This window comes from Lasioglossum baleicum, chromosome 7 (assembly GCF_051020765.1).
Source record: "Lasioglossum baleicum chromosome 7, iyLasBale1, whole genome shotgun sequence".
In the NCBI taxonomy this organism is placed as follows: Eukaryota; Metazoa; Arthropoda; class Insecta; order Hymenoptera; family Halictidae; genus Lasioglossum; species Lasioglossum baleicum.
Genome location: NC_134935.1, coordinates 18,609,819 through 18,624,171, shown reverse-complemented (window position 1 = coordinate 18,624,171; position 14,353 = coordinate 18,609,819). Strand labels below are relative to the sequence as shown.

The 14,353-nt window shown below is 43.8% G+C and overlaps 1 protein-coding gene across 3 annotated transcripts in view; it reads right to left on the bottom strand.

Moving 5' to 3' along the window:
- The window catches only part of Grh (grainy head), a 250,160-nt gene that overhangs the window by 161,248 nt on the left and 74,559 nt on the right, over positions 1-14,353 (bottom strand). The window lies entirely within an intron of this gene.

Genomic DNA, 14,353 nt, shown 5'->3' with positions numbered 1-14,353 from the left:
TATTCAAAGAAACTATTGACATGATCCAATTACGGCGTTCAGTTTTTGTCGGGCGACAGCCATCCGTTTCTTGTGTACCTTTTACCGTTTGATGACGCGAGGAAAGGTGTTTCGAGCCAACGCAACGGAGACACTCTAATCGGTTCGCGGGTCTGCCTATACAAATGAGACATCGATCGGCTGAAATGTTCCGCCGCTGACTGTGAAAGTGTTCCTTACAAATCTATCGACGCGAGATAGATCTTCTTTTCATTTTGACACGAGATAAAATCAACGAACGCGAAACTGACTTACTGGAACCAAAAAGCAAATGGACGACTCGCGTGTACCACTTCTCCGCATTTGTTCAAAAAAGATCTGCTGCCATTTATTATACACGGTTCCGCAATTACAGTCGAACCTCGATAACTCGAATCTAAAGGGAAGAACTGAAATCTCTTCGAAAAAAAATAGAATCGTGAACTACTCCCTACACCTACAACTAGAGCTTATCTGAAAAAAGCAACAAGTTGACCGTGTCCTAGCCAAACATGGACAATTTTTCGAGAATGGGTACCTATACATATTTCGTTCAGCTAGAATTTTCGAAATTTTCCATCGGCGAGGCGGTGCCTCCACCGAAATTTTTTGCCGACACTTGAAAGGGTTGCAGGGCAGTGGTCGAGTTCAAGGCCACGCGGAACAAGAGGCCGCGCGACTGGAATGGTTGAATGCGGGCATTGAGGGTGGCGAGTCGCGATTCATCGGTGGGAGCGTTTGACGAGGGTAGATTCTGAAGAGAGCGCAGGTCGATTGAAGCCGAATATGGACTAATAATAGGGCACGGCGTTCCGTGAATAACTCCGTGAAGCCTTTGTCGACAGGTGACATTAGGAAGACGTCTAGGGGTCCCGTGAAAGTCTTCGGATTCGAATCAAGGAAAATCAGGAAGATCAACATCGAGCCGACCCGCGGTTTACATAATTTCATCGATTACATAATTCCGCACGTGCGTCCAGGAAACGTTCGATCGGTTAACTTCGACATTCTAACGCCGAGAAATCGACTGGACTTCGCGGATAATATTTATCATCGACTTCCTCGGGAAAAGTTCACCCTTGCGTTTTCGTTGTCCCTCGAACTGTATTAATCCCGGTTTACGACGAGCCGTTTTGCAACGCGACTTAACATTTCCGAATGGTAATAACGGTGCAATAAAAATCGCGCTAATAACCGTGAGGAGCCGGACCAGTCGGGCCGAGTCAGCCGGTGATAATTAATCCCGGCCTCTCTATAACGCGACGAGCAATATTCTTCTAATGTGAGCAAAGATCAAAGCATCACGAGTAAGCCTTTCGGTTGGCTTTCTACGAGCCGATGACGAGCCTGCTAACTCGCAAGCAATCGTTTTTGCTTTTCTTTCCTCAAACACCGAAAATCAAATCTCAATCGGGAACGCTCAAGGAAAATTCAATGATCTCAGTCTACACTGCATTAATCATTGATCATTCCATTGTATAATACTTAAGATGTCTTGGCGAATATATGTGCAACTTTCGCCCTTCTTATGTGATCATCTTGAAATGTTTACTATTCGTAGCTACGAAAACCGTTTCGTAATGAAATCTTCACCGCATACATACATATGTATACGTAACAAAAATAGAAAACGAAGCAGAGTGAAGTAAACGGAAAGATCTACTTATGGAACTGAAAATTTAAGAAACAAAGAAAGAATGGAGATTTTAAGAAATAATAAGGAAGAAGTACTATGATGAAAGACAGAGGAGTTCGCATTGTAAATGCAATTTTGATATGTTGTAAACTTCACAATGTTCTTAATTTAAAACAGAGCATCAAACTAAAGATAATAAATACTACTCAAATATTTGTTAAAAGTATACATATACATATGTCGTAGATTTAAGCGCGTTTTTAGAATAAGCATTGGTTAAGGATTGGCCGTTGGAAGTTGCAGGAGTCGGCTGCTGAGTGCTCGCGCGTGCATTTACATTGTAGCGCGGCCGAGACGTTTGATCGGCCGCAAGAGTCGGGATCGGTTTCTCTTACGCGCAGCCGAAACGTTTGAGCGGCTGCGACAAACAAAATCGGCTCCCTTTTAGAATGCGTGCACGTGGACGGAGTGACTCTGCGGAGTGGGGAAAATGCGAGGCAAGGGCAAGGCCCTCGATGGCCCGAGACCGGCCGGCAGATTTTGTTTAGTGTTCGAACGATCGAGAGCGTCTCCGCAGAGTGAAACGGTCAGAATACTCGACAGCCGACACGCGACGATGAACGTATTAACGCCGGGGCGCACGGGTCGCGCCAAAATGTTAGTGCCGCGACACATATTTAGTTGCTAGATACGTAGTTTGTTTTGGTACGCTCGTGTATTTCGAATTCAGTAATCCAGTAATTAGTGCATGGCCCCTTTTTGTTCGCAGTAATGCGTATTTTTCCTGATTCACCTGAGACCCTCAAGCTGCAGGGACCACCGCACCGCCAGGAAAAATATGCAAAGTCCGATCATCCTCTCGTGAGCTCGATGAAAGGGGCTACCGAAGCAAACAACATCGCCACAGAAAGTAGACACAGCCTCTTGAATAAGCGTGTCGCATCCCAATAACTACGTCGTTAGGAATTTCCCACGTGCCGCCAGATTACGACGCTTTTCAGCGGGTTCAGGCTGAATTATCGTCGGCCACTTGGTTCGGTCATTATCTCGGTCCCTTGGCCGCGAAGTATGCGTCGCCGTTTACGATCGCGCCGTCAATTAACGTAATTAACAATGTTACGAGTCACCCGGCTAATATTCGACTCCCAGCAACGCTCGAATCACGGTTCGACAACCGTGGGGAAATTTATTCATTTTCTCTCTCGACGCCGCGCTGGTCGTATTTCTTCCATAGACCGCCGCGCGCCGCGCGCCGCCGTAAATTCTGCTCGCCGACTAATAACGCGCTTTTCCATGCCCTTTCGACCGCGTTAATCTTCGCGTTTCTCCATAAACCGCCTCGGCCGGGCCGCGCACGCTTCCGAAGCGCGAACTTGCAATCGCCTCGATAAATTACAAATTCCATCGCGCGCTGGGTTCGGACTCGAGAAAGTTTCGCGCGACGATGATGCAAAGGGTGCCCAAGAATGTCGGAATACCTGAAAGGGGTGGTTCTTCAGATCGTTTGAAAGAACTGTTTCATTTGCGAAAATGTTTTTGAAAATTAAACATTTCTTCCGACTTGGATTAATCTCACCGCATCTGATTTTTTCATTTTGTGGATATGAAATTCATATACATATGTAGTACCTCGTACAATACTTAAATCTGTAGTAATTGATTCAATACCAACATATTTAATAATGTAAACAATATTGTGAATAATGGTGCAGTAATTTTTAGTGGTGACTCCGAGTCACCACTCGCGAGTGCTGAGAGTTAAGGAAAAACGTGGACCATCTGACTTGTGCTCTGATTAGTCCGTGTTTTTTGTTTATAACTTCTGAACAAAATTCAGCTGACCTCAGGAACCACCCCCTGCAAGGAAGTACAACATTTTTCGGACAGCCTGTATAATTGTCCTGGTGCGGTGCAAAAATCGAAACGCAAATACGAAATACTATCATAAATTTGTTTTAGAAGGCACCGAATTAATTTCTACACCTAATAGAGATAAACTGGGCGACCGATTGACCTGAATCCGGTATTGTTTTGGATCGAGTAGTGACCAGGATCATCGCGGAACAGTAGACAGTAGCCCGCGCGATGGAAGCCCCGGATTTCCTCTGACCCGGGAATTAATCAGCTCGATTACGAAGCCTCCCGCGGTCGGGACACGACGCGCGGCGTTAAGTACTCCGGCCGCAGCCGGTCGTGTACCGACTTCATTCGGAATCTAATCGCGCGTTGCTCGCCAGGGAAATTTATCGCGATCGTCGCCTGCGAACGCGTTGACTCACGAGTCCCTGGAACTGAATCTATTACGTTTTTACGACGTTTTACACACGCGGTTGACGACGGCGACGACGACAGTGGAGGAAGAGGAGACGAGAGAGCCCCAGCTGGTTATGTACTCCCCGCACGAATACATATCTCACGATTTCGTAGTGCTTCTGGAGGATGTTATCTCGGGATTTATGAAATAACGTTGTACACGACTCGTCCAGCCGCGGGCCCGTACTATAGATTCAATCTAGTATCGCTGTCAAGGTGAACGATTACGCAACCCCCCGGGTCTTCGTGATAGTATTTTAACGGCGCTGCTCGTGGACAGTGTCGTCCAACGGCTCCGACCTTGCCGATGTATGCTCCGTCCCCGCCTCATCCTCCTCCTCCTCCTCCTCCTCCTCTTTAATTGATTTCGAATCGTTTATTCGCGTCGAATAGACGACGAGATTAAGCTGTGGCCGCTTGCCTCGACCCATTGCGTAACCGCATATGATTTCGTGTACGGATCTCGCGCGAGGATTCAGCTTGCTTCCTGTTCCCTGTCCTAGCAAGGATCGAAAATTGTTCGATAGGCGCGTTCCAGAATTTGTTGTCTCCTTAAGCTCGTTTCGCTCGTGTGAACATCTTCTCTCGCGATGGCATTCTTCATTAAGTATAACATGAAATCTCTAAAGAACAACCGAGTACTGAAAATAACTATTGGCTTGGCAAGGAAGTAATTTCGGTATTGTAAGGCGAAATAGAGCTCAATTTGTTTATTCAAGTAATGAACTTTAATGAATAAGATATTTTCCCTCTTTTTCGATGATCTTTCGCCAAAAAGAATAAATAAGAAAATATTTTATTGATTAAAGTTCATCGCGGTTGAGTAAGCACGCTCACGCACTCATTGTGTAATTATTAGGGGTGTGCGAGAACCCGAAAATGTAGGGATTTCGTTGATCGGGACAGTCGGGAAGACATCGAGGCGAGGCGAGGCGGGTCGACATTGACTTCTGCGCTATAATCGTTCTTATCGATTCCCATTACATTCTTCAAGAATATTACAATTACATGGCACGTAAGAACAATTGCAGTGGCTCTTAACTGTTCTAAATAGGTTAATGGGAATATAATTGAAGTATGCCATTTTGCAGCAAGTCGTAAAGTGAGTAGTAAATGTGAATTCGTTCACCTACCCGCACAGCATCGATATTCCTCTCTTTTCTCCTTTTTTTCCTTTTGATAGGAATGAGTACGTTTACGTCGTGTTGGTCCGGAGCCGTTCCTATGCGACGCTATTAAGTAAGCGACAGCCTTCAAGTTTTCTCTTTAAAACGACAACATAAAAATTGATTTACGATGTTTTTTTAGCTGTTTTATCGAGACTTGAATGAGAGGTGTGCCGCCAACTTTACAGTACTATAAGTTATACCACGAAGGCTTTGCACGACCGAACTTGTTTCTTATTTTTGTTCGATGAAGCAGTAACTAAAAAATCTTACATCAAGTTTCACTCCTTAGTCGCCATAAGAAGAGGCTTTGATCTTCGTTTGATTCACGAGACAAATTTTTGGAGACGTTTAAAATTTTCGCATTTTTTAAGAAATAAAATGGGTCTTCAGTTTCCCGTCTGCTACGTCATGTAAAAATATCATAGAGGCAAATGGATACCGATTTGCAAAAGTAGAAACTTTAAGCCGTAAAATCAGTCCAGCGGTTGCACTATTTATTTTTACGGACAATGACAAATTTACGGAAATGTAGTGTTTAAGTAATTTTTGGATCCACTGTACTTTCCAATTTTCGACAACATGTCGAACTAAATTTTTATTAAAATATTTGTAAGATTTCCCTGGTCAAGTGTTATGATCACGCTTTAAATAAGTAAATGTGGTCGATATTAAGCCGTATTTAGACTTATTTTAATCAGAAAAATCTCACAGATACGTTGGTGAAAGTTCTGTAAAAAAAGAATTCCTATCTGCATTGGCATTGTAATCGACACGCAGCCTTTCGAATTGTACCTGCTGATCGTACGAAGAGTCGTACGCCCGTCGAAGAGCCATCATCGTCGGATGACAGTCGAGTCGCAGCGTCCGATCGATTGGTACATAAAAAGGGTCGCGGGTTTCGAGGGATCGGAAGCGAATGCCGTGGATGCTGCGGGTCGCCTATGCCCGGCGCTGTTTACACGCAAGAACTGTCCGATAATAACAGTTAATTGGCCTGCTGGCCTGCGCCTCGTGAGAGACTATTCCAGGCCGGAGAAGACGGTAGTCCAGACGTGTCTGACGGTCGGAGAGCGAACCAACCGGGTGTACGGGTGGCGGATGGCGGGTACGGGGATACGGGGATACGGACCGACCTACGCACGTACATATATACGCGACGACCGGCGATCCCCCTGCCCCCACCCCTGGACTCCACGACGATCGTTTCTTACCGGTCGTGGGTAAGGCTCCGTCGTCGGCCCTCGCATCTCCGCCTCGCGTTATTGCCGATCACGTCGTTGGAATACGCAGCTGCGTGGCTCGAAGATACGCGGAATCGTTAAGGGCCTTTCTTTTCGCTTCTCCTAGCGACCAGTGTTCCCCGTTGTACACGCGCGCATCCTAGCCACGCTGGAGAACGCTCATTGTTCCCCCACTTTCGCGCAACCGCCCCCATGCCCGCTCCCGTTGTGCCCCATAGGCCTCCATGCCCCATCGTATGTGCCACCGTACGTACACGATCGCCGAGCGTTTTTGCGATCCGCCGTTGAATCCTTGTTATATCGGCCGTGCTCTCGCGGTGCGTACTCGCTCCTTCTCTTTCTTTCTATTTTGTCCTCTGTTTCTCCTATCTTCCTCTTTCTCCTTCTCTCTCTCTCTCTCTCTCTCTCTCTCTCTCTCTCTCTCTCTCTCTCTCTCTCTCTCTCTCTCTCTCTCTCTCTCTCGTTCTCCACCAATGGGGAACACCTGTCAGCGTTTCTGTTATTGCGGCTCGCGTTGCCAGCAATTTCTTTCCGCGCTCTGCTAGCTCGCCCCGTCTTTGGGCTTTGTCTTAACTTCCCTCTTTTTCACGGTTCTCCGTCTCGCTCCTCTGCCCGGCTGCAAGCCTCTTTCGTTCTTTCTTCAATCCCTTTTGTTCGGTCTTTGTAATCATAGCAATGATAATAACGCTGTTTTTGGCTTGTCCCTGCTGCACGAGAGAACGCGCTGCGCAGGTTTATTCGCGGCTGGGGTGGTTACACCGACGAGGTCGCGCGCTGGAGCTCATCCGCGTTCGTGTTACTGTTACAGTCTTATTATTATTAGGTTGGAACGAAAGTTCCCCTGGCGTTTTTAAATCAAACTTCAAAGATAAAATTAAGATATTTATTCATAGGTTTGTCGAATAACATGATATAAGTCACCTAAAAAATGGCAAAACGTGCCTAATAGAAGAGAATGGAAAATATGTTATTGAACAAATCTATGTATAAATATCCTAATTTTATCTTTGAGTTTTAATTTAAAAACGCTACGAACTTTCGTTCCAACCCAATATATTGCGGATCCTCGTGTAAAATAGTTGAATGAAAATGTATCTTCTCTTTTGATTAGCTTAACCCTCGTACGGTCCTCGCTAAGTCAAAAAAATAGAGTTGATCAGTTATTGCACATCACATGATTTTAAATTAAATTAATTCAATGTAATTTTTACGATATTGTCAAAATGAGAACCGCTATCTAGCGGAAGATTAATTCAACGCGAGGTATACAAATTGATCGGTTGCTGAATGAGGCAAGAATAATGGAGAAAGAGAGAATGACTTAACTCATTTTCTGCGGTCGGCAGCTTAATGAAATGAAAGTACATTGAAAAGTGTGTGAACCGGGAGATTATTCAATCAGAGGGAGGATTTCAATTGATGTGAGTCATGTAGGATAGATAATTGCAAGTCACTTTTTAAAGCTGTGATGACCAGCAAAAAACGAAGGGTTGAAAAGGCAGCGCAATTATAATCGCTGCTTAAGATGGAAAGAGATGTAAAGGAAAAAAAGGAAAGTGGTCGAAAGAGGAAATTGAGTTTTTTCAAACAATCTTTATAGACTTTCCAATTTTGTAGGTAAATTTTTCGCAAGTGGACTTAATTAAAATCTCATTTCCAACGGTAATAGCCTTTGTGGCTCTGCAGTAGGGTAAACTGTACAATGATTGGCACCCTAAACCAAAATCGTAGTAAAAATCTTTTCATCTTGTTTTTGAAATGTTTGCTCAACTTTTTATTATTATAGTAGGCTAATAGAGATATTGCAGCAAAATCAAACAGTTTTACGTGTTATAAATCTTTTATCATAAAATATATTCAGTGAATAACAAGTCATTGGCACATTTGTTATGAAAACTTGCAACGTTGCTTTGAAATATAAACATGAAAGCAATACAAAATGATTTTCTATACGAGGAATTCTTAATATTTGCCGTTTAGATCAAAAGTGTCAATAGCGACAGCAGTGCCAGCAATAGTACAGTTTACCCAAAATAAAAATCGTACCAAACTATCTCGCGTTTTATAATCCAGAATTTCTTGAAAAATTCAGTTAAATAATGCGTTCGGTAGCTCTTGATAAAATTAATGAAAGCAAAAGGCTCTACTGCTAAAGGATTAGCATAAAAACTGATTACTGTTTCTTCTAATAAAAAGCATTCCCCTAATCGTCATGAGTAGGGTGTAATGGGAACAGGAATAATGGTAGCAAGAAACGCGCAGCAGTGAGAGCGTTTGGAGATATCAATCAAAGATAATGGCGGTGGAGAGATTTTTGTTGTTGCATTCGCCGAGACCGCTAACGCGACGGGTATAGTATATTGTAAAAAAATGATTTATTGCTCTGTACACATCGGCCGGGTCCGCGGGACATGTGATAATTATATGAATAATATCGCAATGCCCAAGTGTCAACGATATTACTTGTTTCTTGTTTCTTAAATTGTGATTGATGACGGTTAAGTAATAGTAAACGTTCGAAGACCGGCCACGGACGATTGTTCCACATTGTTTAAACTTATGTAAGCTCTCGACGGCTTCCTGATAATTCTACTCTCACATTCGTCAGCAAATTTTCAATTTTCTACGGCTGAATGTGTCATTAAAAATGTCAAGCTTGCGATATAGAAAATAAATGGCATACTATCGGCATCAAGCTCGTTTATTTAAATCTTGGTTCAAAATAAACAATATAATTATTTATACAATACAAGACCGGCACACACATATTTTGAGAAAATCAATTTTAATGTTACGTCATGAGTAATGTCGTTATTTATTTTTATTTTTCCAACAAGTAATTTAATGTATTTACGAGAATAACATAAAAAAGTCAGTTGAGAGATGGAGAACATTCAATTTCAATATTTGAAAATATTTAATTTTGAGTACTTGAAAGTTTGAAAAGTCGAAGACGAAAAAATTAAAAAATTTGAATATTCGAAAATTTAGAAATGTGAAAACTTGAACATTTGAAGATGTAGCAATCAAAAAGTTTGATATTTGCCAACTTTCGAATACTCGAATATTCGAAAATCTGCAAATTTGAAGTTGCAGGAAAAGTTGCGCCCGTTCTCCGCAAAATCGTCTAACAATAAGAGGCTGAAAGGAGTGCAAGTGAAACGGCGCGGCGCGGCGGCCGACTGCCGACTGCCGAAAAAAGAATAATCGATGGAGCTATAATGATACGAGCGTCAGCAGCCGTAAACGTATCATAGCAATTCCATTTACGTACCTCGTTCCATTTACCACCGCGGGCATATTCGCGATGCCCGGCGCAGAAAAAAGGAGTATCGCGAACAATCGCATAGATATTTTCATGATTACCGTGACTCGAAACAGCGACAGGAAGTCGCCGAGCGTAAACGCACGTATATGTGTTTGTATGTAACTAATAGCAGTAATTTATTCCGGATCATAGGTGCGCCACTTTCATTCTTCGCCGGAATTTTTGTAATAAGGCCGTTAAAACCCTCTGTCCCACAACAATTCCACTCTACGATAACACCCAACAGGAACGTCTAACAACGGCCTACTGTAACAAACCGCAAGCTTAGAAAAAGGACAAGCAAGTAATCTGGTGTATGACGCAAAAACGATTTCCTATTATTAACCCTTTGCACTCGGAGCTATTTTAACTCGAAAATTAAACATTTCTTCCGACCTAGAATAACTTCATTCTATATGGTTTTTTCGCATATTAGGCAGCAACATACTTAATAATGTAAATGATATTTTGAATACTGGTACATCAATTTTTAGTGGTGACTCGAGCACTAAGGGTTAAAATCCGAAGAAAAGGGGTCAGAAAAGAAATGTCTGATAAAAGGATTCTTCACAGATGGGATAGGGTGTCGTCTCAATTAAAAGCGCTTTAATTCGTAGCGGATCGGTGAGACCGTGCGATCGGTGGGCGCGGCTGAAGAATCGACCGAAAATCTTCTGGAAGGTTCCAGCGTAGCTAAGAGCGGGGGGACAAGTTTAATAATAAAGAAACAAAGTTGGAAGTTGTCCGGATTCTATTAAGTAATCTTTGCCGGTTACTCCGATAATGAATAGCACGATCGCCGACCAAGCGTTCCCCGGTGAGGCGGCGGCGCGCGAGGGGTGGCGAGGCGAGGCGGTGTATCAGGTACGAGAAATCCGGCGAGTCATCGTACACAGCAAAATCCTCTTCCTCCAGTCTTTCTTTTCCCCCATGTCCGACAGAGGCTTGCCCACCGAAGGAACGGCCATGGTGGGACGAATGGGATGGATAACGTACCGTTCGCATCACACGGACGAAAGAATGCCGGCGTTCGATGGTGATTCTTGCCCGATGGAAAATTCTATCGCGTTCGCGATACGATGTTATTGCCATTCTTCAACGGGAAGAAAGCCTCGCTCGATTCGATTCGATTCGATTCGATTCGATTGGAAGCTCTCCAAATATCAGACACATTTGTTGAAAATATGTGAAATTAGGCCGTTTAGTAAGGGATCGAAATTGTACAAGAGTAGCCTTATTATACATGTATTATTATTAGGTTGTTCCATATGAAATGTTTGATTTTCGAATGCAAATGTTGTCTAGTCTCGAAGCATTCTACTGAATAGTAATCGATATTTATCACAATGATTGAGAGCTCCGTTTGATATTGATGAGCAAAGTGTCTGTTTCTGATCTAGAAAAATGTCATCAGCAAAAATTGAGGAAAAAATGAAAGGCACTGGAAAAATATGAACTGGAGGAATGTATAATTTTGATTTATTAAGGAATCCTTGGTTTTTCAAGATAATTTTTCACACGCACGAGGTGTTGTTGGTCATTTGTCTAGAATAGAGGTTGTACAGTCGACTCATTTTCACCAGGCAAAAATCATACTTTTAAATATGAAACGGTACTTCAAGTACAAAGAAACAATATTTCAAAGACTGTAGCAACCGCTAGACATGTACGTAGTGTAATATGAACTTCCTACACAGAAGTGACGCGCATGAGGGGGGGGGGGGGGGGGCTACGAGAAGAGTCTGTAAGGACTTAATTGTGTTTGACATCTATTTCCTATTCAAAATTATGCCACATTGTACTTCACGATTGCAGACTGCAAGCTGACTAATAGATAATGATCAAGGAAATTTTTGTTATGTGTGCATTGTTCGAAACGTTGCATCTATCACAGTAGGAATAAGTTTGAGTTTTATATAAATACATATTTTTATATACATATTATACATATATTTACATGTGGCAAATCATACAGAGAAACTAATTTTCCATGTAAGTTTCTTCTAACAACTCGAGGCTTTCCACTATGTGATGCGATTATGTACTGATTTTACTATGCTACGTTACGTAAAACTATTCATAGTAAAACGAGAATCCATCAAGGAATTCTAAGATAATTTTAAGAAACTTAAAACAATACCGATGAGTAGGGACGGGATCAAGTACCTCGCAAACAGGTTCGAACTTTGATTGATTGAGTTCGAACTCTCTAAAAGTACTTCGAAAAACAGAAATAGTACTCTCCTAAGTATACTCGAACCTACGCCAGACAGTTTCGAACCTTTTACACCTTTCGCGAACCTATACTCTTACGCAGCATTTGATATTCCATCAATTGGTTCGATTTGAAGAAGTTAAGGTGACCTTGAAATCTCCGAAACGCGTTCGTCAATATTCCCCTCGCTATACCATGCGGAATCATTTTGTCAAGGTGGTCAAAATTATTTGTTCACCCTGTATCTCCAACGTGGAGGAGACTGCTATCGGGCAAGATGGCGGCCAACGTTTGCGACTGAAATCCGTTAAAATTCCGTGAAGCGAACCGCAATCGATTCGCGGCAATAATAAATACGGAGTTGGCGGGCAACGTCGATCGGCGCGGTGCGGCTAGCGCAGCGACGTAAAGGCAATCGCATTATCATAAATTATATCATCGTTGTTGAAAACGCCGTGTCTGCGCGTCGGCGCGTCGGCGCGTCGGCGCAGTGGCAGCGGGCCCGGCAAAATCAATTGTAATAATTCCACGGGGATTTGGCCGTAATGGCCGGGCCCCCATAAGAGTCTTAGGGGAGTCGCTTATACGTGCGGCGAGACCGAGACCTTCTCATTGTGGAGCAACGCCACGCAAATAACGGGCTTTCGTCCGGCAGGAGTTTCACTTTTTAAGCGACAGGTATACCATTGTCAGGTTAAAAACCTGCGGCCAGGTGACAGTAAAAATCTTTTCAGGCTTCCCGGTGTCGAGGAGTGGCCGAGACGAGGATGTATACTGTATATCACTCGGCTCGATGGAGTATCGGAATTCGTTTGGGGACACCGAAAATCGCCCATAAACCCGTCAGGCCATTCAAGAGTTTTACGGAATGCTCTATACACGCTAATTTGTGGCCATATTTTCCAAGATTCATTGTTCTCGCTATCTCCGTCATCGCTTGACACGCATAAACAACGTCTCTACTACGGTAAACCCTTGTTGCATTGTTTCATCGTTTCTAGAAGCTTTCAACGCGTATGTATACCCAGTGTCGCCGGATGAGGGGTATTGACTCGAATCGAAGTGAAAAACTAACCCACTATCTCATACAATTATTCGGTAATTTATAAATATGTCAACGACTCGGTCTTTGTAATCCTCTCGTCGAGTTCGGGTATCCATAAGGTTCATGCGATACTTTTGCACCGACTGATGTTCTTATTTGTTTCGCATGTGCATATTGTAAATAAATAAATTCGAATAAATTAAATACATAGCTCGATCTAACCACAGCAGGTGGCTCTCAACACTCAACATCACTTGAACCCACGTTCAAGGACAGTGTACGAACACTATACTAGCAAATATACGTTATATGTACCTCCATTCTTACAATTATTTCAAGGCTATCGACTTAGCTCTACTATCAAGAGCATACATAGCTACATCGATGAAGGATGTCGCGCGCAGGAGAAGATATATGTAGTTTTATGTAAGATTAGGCCACGACGAGCATTTTCGTAGAACGCGCAAGGAACCTAAACAAAGCGCGACGAGCGGAGAGGGATTAAAATGTGCGTAAAATCCCAGTGCAGGTTCAATAGTTTCCCTGATAGAAATTTCGAAAAATCCGCGCAGAAGCGGCCTCGGGAAGCAAGCAGGAATGAGGACGGAAAGCTTAAATTCCACCAGATTCCATAAAAGCTGTAAATTTCGGGGCCCGTGATTCGGCTGACGGGCCCCGGGAGCGCCGCTTAAGCGCTTAGAGTAGATTCGAATGAATATAAATATGTACCGCGTCGGAGAAAGGGTACCGGAGATTTTGGTTCGCGGCGTGGGAGGGGGGATATGTGCATCGAGGGGATCGTGATTAACGACGCGGAGGTCTTTGCATCCACGCCCCATTCGATTTCGACAATTCACGGAATGCAATCATACCTCATGGCCGGCGCGGCGTTTCGTGCGGGTCATCGGTTGACCTTCCTCCCTTTCTCTTTCTTTCTCGCCCCCTTCCCCTGCGTGCACAGGCACCACCCGTTGCGCGAAATAACGAGAATGGCGGACCGTAAGATTATTGCCAGTTGTGTGGTGCCGTTGCTGCGCTGTGTTCGTCGGTGGAACTTCTGGGACCGACCCTGAGACGCCAAGGTTTGGCAAGTGATGGACGAGTCTGCGAAGAGACCGAAAGATTGAGGATCGGCTGTCAATCTTCCGGGGCCCGCGAGACCGAGAGCCTCTCGGAGAGACAAAGATGCCTCGCGCCACTTGTATTCGTTCCTCGGTTCGGCTCTTTTTCCGTTCGGTTAATTTGCTGCTCGATCGACCACGTTTATTCTCATTCCGTTTCGTTTCGTTTCGTTTCGTTTCGTTTCGTTTCGTTTCGTTGTCGAAAATCGACTGGGACGCTTCTCGCGTGCGTCACGCTTTTGTCCGAGACATCCGATCGCTTCTGCAGCTATCCCGCAGTCACGCTGC